At 34.5% G+C, this 7,560-nt stretch overlaps 1 long non-coding RNA gene across 1 annotated transcript; it reads left to right on the top strand.

Annotated features, from left to right (window-relative positions):
- The first annotated feature begins 1,962 nt into the window (after positions 1–1,962).
- On the top strand, positions 1,963–7,244 carry LOC148783142 (uncharacterized). Its single transcript, XR_016050456.1, has 2 exons — positions 1,963–3,951; positions 4,054–7,244. It is a non-coding gene; the product is annotated as an uncharacterized LOC148783142 (long non-coding RNA).
- Positions 7,245–7,560: the final 316 nt, after the last annotated feature.

Raw genomic sequence — 7,560 nt, 5'->3', positions numbered from 1 at the left:
GCCTGAAAACTAGGGCTCATAGGAGGAACGGCTAGTTCTTGATGTATTTTCTGAATTCGAATCGTCCTGGCCGATTCTCAATCCAAATTGGTTGGTTCCCGTTTTTTAAAACACTAGGTAAAACCTTATATTACGATCAAACCACCCCAAGCCAAAAACAAAGCAATATTGTTTTATGCGGGCTAGACCACATTTCTACATATGAGGTTCAGAAAATGTAAAGCCTCCACCTTAAAGATGGATGCAAGTAGGTGTTCCATCTAAAAACAATGGAAACTAATGGTCTAAATTGAATTTATGACAATGAATTTACTTCATCTTATTTTACATGTTTGTATTGAAAATCTCACCTTTCTAACGCTTTATTTTATTTTGTGACCCATTTGTAATCGAGAAGGTAATTATCCTTAATCTTCATCCATATCACCCTAGACTTATTTAGTAACACATACCCTATTGTTTAATAATATTATTAAAAATATATTGTTATATAACTAATAATGATTTTAAAAAATACATATTTATTTATATAATTAAATTTATAAATTTGAGAACTATTTTTTACTCATTGTGAAATTATAATTTTTATTAATACCAAATAATGAAATTTAGGAAAAATATCATTGAAGGGAAAGAATCTCCTTAAAACATTAAACGGGTCACGTTATCTCTATTAATATTTGAAGCCACACATTATCCCTAAATTTGACACCCTCTCCCCCCCCCCCCCGCCCCCCAAACAAAAAAAGAAACCTCAACTAAATGACAAAAAACCCCCCATTGTTATATATTTGTACAAAAACCACACACTATTTAGTCTTAGTATTGCAGACTAAATAGGAGTGTTTTAGTAATTTAATAGTACAAAGTATTTAAGTGCAAAATGATAAATTATCCCTACATATTGTACATCATTAATGCTAAAAAGCGAAAGTCATAGGTACTTTTCTACTTTCTACACATCCTATCTTTCTAAATTTTTTCTATTATACCCTAAATTTTAATTTTTTGTATTTATCCTAGTCAAATAGTTTTGAGACCAAAACGCCTTATTTTATTTTTATATTTCTCTCTCCACCCGTTCTTTCTCTCTCTACCACTCACATGCCCATAATGTGGTCCATTCCAAGGTGTGCGGGATCGAAAATTTATTTGCGGTCTGGCACAAAAACGTGCGGACCGCATTATGGGCATGTGAAAGTTACTTGAATCCAATGCGGTCTGGCATGTTTTTGTGTCGGACTGAAATTTTTTTTTGTAGTTCGACATGTTTTTGTGTCGAATTGTAAAAACATTTTCAATCCGACACAAAAAAGTGTTGAACCACATTATGGGCATATAAGTGGTAGAAAGAAAAAAAATGAGGGAGGGTACAGAGAAATGATGGTGGGTAGAGAGAGAGAAAGAGAAATGGGTAGAGAGAAAGAAAGAGGATGGGTGGAAAGAGGTAGAGAAAAAGTAAGAGAGGATCGCATGTCTAAAAGGTCAAAGAGAAAAAAACATAAAAGAGAAAGAAAAATGACATTTTGGTCTCAAAATGTTTTGACTATTTAATTGGGGTAAATACAAAGATAAATAATGTAGGGGCTTAAAGTATAATACAAAAAATATTAAAAGATAAGATATGTAGAAAGTTGAAATTAGAGATATCTATAATTGTCCTTACTAAAAGAAATATATTATTTATTTGTAATGTGGTATCACTAGGGGTATTTTTGTTATTCAATTGAAGGGTCAAAATGGAGCCCACTAGAGGTATTTCTGTTATTCGATTGAAGGGTCAAAATAGAGCTAGAGTTGGTGATTGTTTTTGCATTTCAACTACCATCCAAGGGCTATCCGGGTATTTTTAATTAAAATAAAAAAAAACCTCAAATATCATTACAAATAATTTGACCCATTTTGATGATATTTTAAGGTTTGATGCCCTTTATTGATATTTTCCCTTTTGAAACCGGGGAGGACAAATTAGGGTTGGAGGGCATGAAATGCGAAAAGAAATGGGCGGCAAGGGGATGTGGGGCAAAAATTGCGTGGACACAGCAAAGTCCCGCCTCTTCCCGTTTTAAAACCCCCTTCTCACACATTTTTTCCCGCCTCTTACCTCTCTCCTTCTAAAACACTTCCATTCCCATCATCAAAACTCAACCCCTCTCTCTCTCTCTGTAAAATTCCTGAAACACCATCGAGATCTCAGAGATGCACACGGGATTGAGAAACTACACCAGGAGGGAGGAGAGACTCCACAAATACCTCAAACCAGGGGCTCTAGCAAAGATAAGAGACCGCAAGATCCATGCCAGGACCCAACTCTTTTTTCCATCTAAATTACAACTCCTTTTCCCGTCTGAACTACGGCTCGGATCGTCTTTTAATGGCATTGATCTTGCGGTTCAGACGATTAATAACAGCAATCTTGAGAATAATAACAATGGCGGCCACGGGTTGATGGCTATTGAGGACGTCCCGTGTTTCTCGTCATCTGTTAGGGGTTTTGGGCCTCGCTTTCCTCAGAGGAAGAAGCTGATTGCATCAAAGGCGGTTTTTGCCCTTCCTCCACCTTTGAGCCCTGTTGTTTCACCTGAGCCTAGAGCTCCTGAATCTATGATTGATGTTTTTGGTACAGATCTCGTTATTGCACACTGAAATTTTAATGGAAAACAGTTTCTGTTTACTGTTATTATAATGGCTTGTATTGATGGATCCATGCTGCTTTCTTCCTTTCATTCCTTTCTTTCTCTCTTTGAGTATTCTTTCCTGGTTTGTGACTTGGGTTTTGGATGGAATTGGTATGCCTAACTTCATTTTATGTCTTTTCCCTATTTGGGTTTTTCATGGATTTGTGTTTTTACTAATGCATCCAAACGTTCACGGTTCTGATTCATTTATTTTGCTTTGTTTTTTTTTCGTTTTTCTTTTTTTAATATGTTGTTGGTTCAATGTAATCTGATGATGGTAAGCTCTGATTAATAGAGATCTTGGGTAGAACTTACTTTGTCTGATTGGTTGATCATCTGGTATCTGAGGGATATTTCATTTATAATTTATCCCTGAGATGGAGTTCATGAATTTCTTTGCCATAGTTGATTTCAGTTACTTTTTTTTTTTGTTTTTGTTTTTGCCTGTTCCTTTCTTTATCTATGTTCATCTTCTTTTTGACAAGTTCTCTAAGTGTTATCATTTAGATTACCTATAAGAATGTTGCTTGATATGTATGCTGCTTAGACTGATTTTTTTTTAATGAGGTTTGATGCAATTATAATGTCGATCCTTCTAAAGGACTTCTTGTTGGTTTGTGATTTTTTTTTCTATGTTTTTCCCTATTATTTCCTGTTGATTTTATGGCTGCTGCTTATTATTTTATATTCTTACCGTTTAGCATTTTTTTTTGAGGAGGGACATAAATGGATATAAAGCATTAGATTGTCCTTTTGCAAGTGATCGATTTGGATTTTAGCTTTTTCTTTTAGTATTTATCCTTTTCTTTATCTTTTGTTTCCTTTGATAGTAATCATTTCTTAGTTTTTCTATAATCTGGACATCCATGGCCTTTAATTGGTCTTGAACAGATACTATAGCTTATCATAAATATTGATGATTTTGAAACGATTCTTCATTCCACTATATGAAGCAGCATATCTGTGGTGTGAACTGTTTATAATTGATTGTGTGAAAGGTCTCTAATAGTCCTTAAAAAAAGAACACCTCTTCACTCAGAATTTGGTAAAATGCCATACATATTGGTTTTGATGTCCACTTCCATTTTTGCTACTAGGGTCTCACAATCATTGAATCACTGAACCCCTTGAATTTGTAATGATCTAGATCCTGACATACGTTTTTCTTGCTTTTTTCTGTGGCTCTTTTTCTCTATGGGGTCTTTGTGATAAAAAAAGAAGAGAGGTTCTAGCCTTTTTTGCGGATCTTGCTCTTTCAGAACATCCCTTGCTGGTATGTGATGCTCTTGCCTTGATCTCTCTTTTCTGGTTGCTCTGTTTTTATAGGGTATTCTTTTATTGTTTTGCTCTTAAGTCATTCTGTTTATGTGCACAGCCCAAGAGGGTTATCATCCATTCTGTATTAATCTGGTTCTTTATTAATTCGTGCCCATTTATGCCAAAGCAAGGACCTTGCATGGGGGTTGAAATATTTTGCAGAAATCTGGCATCCAAAAGATAAAACAAGGACAGGTGTTTAACCATGATGGCACATAAGCTCATAAGTTATTTCATTGCATTTATCTGGGTACCCTTCCGTTTTCAAGTCTTGTTAATCTTTTCTCTTAAATTTCATTTTTTCCTGATTGCTTTGTTGTTTCTTTCTTTCCTTGTTGGATCAATTATTTGAAGCATGAATTGTTCATATAAATAAGTTAATATCACCTTCAGCTGCTTATGCGGAATATCACAATCTGATTGTATAATGAATTGTGTAGTACTCTCAATCTTGTTGTGGTTATTGCCTGACCTCTGAGGTGCATCATTTCCGTTTGAATCAGTTTCTTGCATGTGAAGTTGATCTCTGATCATATAACTATGGCTCCCTAGTAGATGTCCATTTTGGTTGCTCAAATGTCAGGGACATGCTGATAAGATTTGCCATTGCACTAAATTTAGTATACGAGTAATGTGGTTCATGTTACTTTAACCATATATGCACGATGACTTGTGGTTCAGATGAACCATTGTTATGCTAGAGCACACAGTGACAGACATGAGGGGAGTGGTGTTATCTCTACTATTGGTTATTAGGTATTGACAGTTAAAATAATATCTATATTATTATATCCATGTGCTATGTATTACCTAATCCAATACAAGTGTACATTTCCAAAGGCCTGTAATTCTGATACTGGATGCATTTTTACTGACCTTTATATCATTTACAGAAGGAAAAAGTTTATATAAGGTGTCAACCATATACAGTACGGGTAAGGTGCACCTAAAAAACCCACTAGGGAAGGTTGTTCCTGTACTGGAAAATCCTCAAATTGATCATATCAATCTTGAGATTCATAGACATGAAAAAAAGAACTAGTCTAAAAATAGTTCATCTTTTAACACATTATCTGGACCATCCATTTTCAAGATTTTCAAGTTTGTATAGATCTGCTTGGTCATCACTATTTTTGGAATTTTAAATTTTATAGTTGGGGGCAACGATGGATTTTCATATCATCGCAAGGCTTTGCGGTATGGAAACTGCATTTTCGGCATAGTTTTGAGGTGCACCTTACTTCAATAATATAAGGTTGACACCTTATACAAACCCCACACTTTGCAGAATGATATTCTAGGCCATTTGTTATGGCCTTGTTACATTTGAGGCTCTTGTTTCTTTATATGTTTGTCTGTTAAATCACTTTCTAAAGTTCCCCAGGGGTTAGGACTATCAAATGGTTAGTGATTTTACGATCTTGGTCTTATTTAGGAATTTTCCATTTGGTTTTCAATAGTCATTTTTGCCCCCAAGTTTGTTTTGGGAGGATTGAAGTATAATTTTGTTGTTTTTTTGTAATACTCAATAATTGTTGTTTTTTTGTAGTACTCAATAACTGCTATTTACTCTTACTCTGTTACCCACTTTGTTGTACTTCATAACACATTTTGTGAGCATAATTTTTTTTTTTTTTTTTTGAGGATTTCTCTTCAATTTTTGTTGCCTTGATTTGGGAGTTATGAATGGTTCTTCTTATGCTAAAGGACTAGGAACTTCCACTAGATCCTTGTCATCTCACCAGCTCTTTTACTTTATTTCTCTGTATGTTCATTGAAGTTCTTGCTTGCTGGGTGTAAGTAGACAATTGCAAATGATAAGAGAAACGATATAATACAATGATTAAAATGGAAGTGATACTTTATATGAATGATGTACTGCTCATTTTGTAGATTCACTCATGGTTCCCTTCAAGTTTCCTTGTGGCTCAAAGGCTCTAAAAAGCTTCTATTTACTTTTGCCTGGTTGAAATTATAAATGCTTTCTTTTCTTTTATTTTTAAGAACTCTCCTATAGCTAAAACAAGACCTAGCATTTGTATCTTTAAGCCTGGTGAAGCTTGACTTGTCAACTGCCAGTTGTTGAAACTTTGATGAATCGATATGTTCAAGCAGTGTTTCATAACTAAGCCGATTCCATCGAGACTCGGTCGAGTAACTCGGCCTTGCACTAGTGGTGAGACGAGTTTGACCAACCCCAAAATAACCCCCTAATTTTTTTTAAAGAAAATGTTAAAAAATCTGGAAATAATAGAAACAAGCAATATATTGCATAGATATGATTTTTGAGATGATTTTGATAGTTTTCAGGATGATTTTGGGTCTTTCACATTTTTTATTTTTTTGAAATATTAAAGGCATTAATCAAAAATTTTTAACAGTCCATATTTTATAGTTTTTTTTTCATCTTGTTTCACCTTTTAATGATTTCTATTAGGGAAAAGTTTATATAGAGCTGAGGCTCTAAACAATCAAATAAAAGCCTACCTCAAAAATTTCACTAGAAGAGATTGTTTTGATGCCCAAATATCTTGAAATTGATCATCTCGACATCAAAATGCATGGACATGGGAAAAAAGTGGATTTAAAGTTTTGGAAATAATGTATTTTGTAATGTATTTTTGGACTGTCAATTTTCAAGTATTCATAGATCTGTCAATCTACACTATTTTTGAAGCTTTAAACTTTATAAATAAAGATGAAAATATATTTTAAGGCTATCACAAAGATTTCTAGCGTTGAAACCACATTTCTCAAAACTATTTGAAGGTAGGTTATAATTTGATTTTTTAGAGCCTGGGATCTATATAAACCGCACCGTTCTATTAGCTCTAAGTTCGATTGAATGATTTTTGGTTATTTTTTGAAAGTTCTTCCTTTTTTGGCCCAACAAGGTTGTAGTCCATAGCTATTCTATATTATGCTGAAAGGGCTAAGTGTGCGATCGGTTATTTTGAATATTCTCATGCTGTATAGTGATGATGACATTTTGTTCTCCGGACCGGAAGGCATCCCTGTCTGTCTACCTTGAATCATCCCTTCCTTCCTTCCATAGAAGAAAGATTAAGGGTGACTCCACATGGGGCTCGCTCTAGTCATTGGGCTAGGCCAAGGGCCAAGTACGTTGCTTGAGTCGAGTTTCAAAACACTAAGTTCAAGGTTTTTGGGCTCCTTTTTGTTTTGTTTTGTGGTTATTCGTATGCAGATACTTTTAAAGAATTCAATTTATTCAAAATTTATTCTTGTAAAGGAATTGTCACATCTGCCATATTACAATCAACTGACATGGCCTTGTATTATCCTACTGATTTGCTAAAAGCTAGAGCATAATGTTTACCCAATAGATTGAAACACTTGAATTTGATCATGTCTAACTTGTCAAAGTGAACCATGAACGTTCCTTACCGGACTTCCCTCAGTTCTTAGTGAGATTTTGTGATACTATTTACTGAATGGAAGCTTCCTCAGGAACATTATCTTTTCATTGTAGCAGGTTTTAGTGGCCAATTATGGCGCTCTATTACTGGTTGTGTCTGTGCTTCCTAGATTTCTCAATTACCTTTTT

The sequence above is a fragment of the Amborella trichopoda genome, chromosome 2, assembly GCF_054954075.1.
Source record: "Amborella trichopoda isolate Santa Cruz 75 chromosome 2, AtrichopodaSantaCruz75HAP2 v2.0, whole genome shotgun sequence".
Lineage (NCBI taxonomy): Eukaryota > Viridiplantae > Streptophyta > Magnoliopsida > Amborellales > Amborellaceae > Amborella > Amborella trichopoda.
The sequence above is the reverse complement of the archived record's forward strand: the minus strand, read 5'-3'. Positions and strand labels throughout refer to the sequence as shown.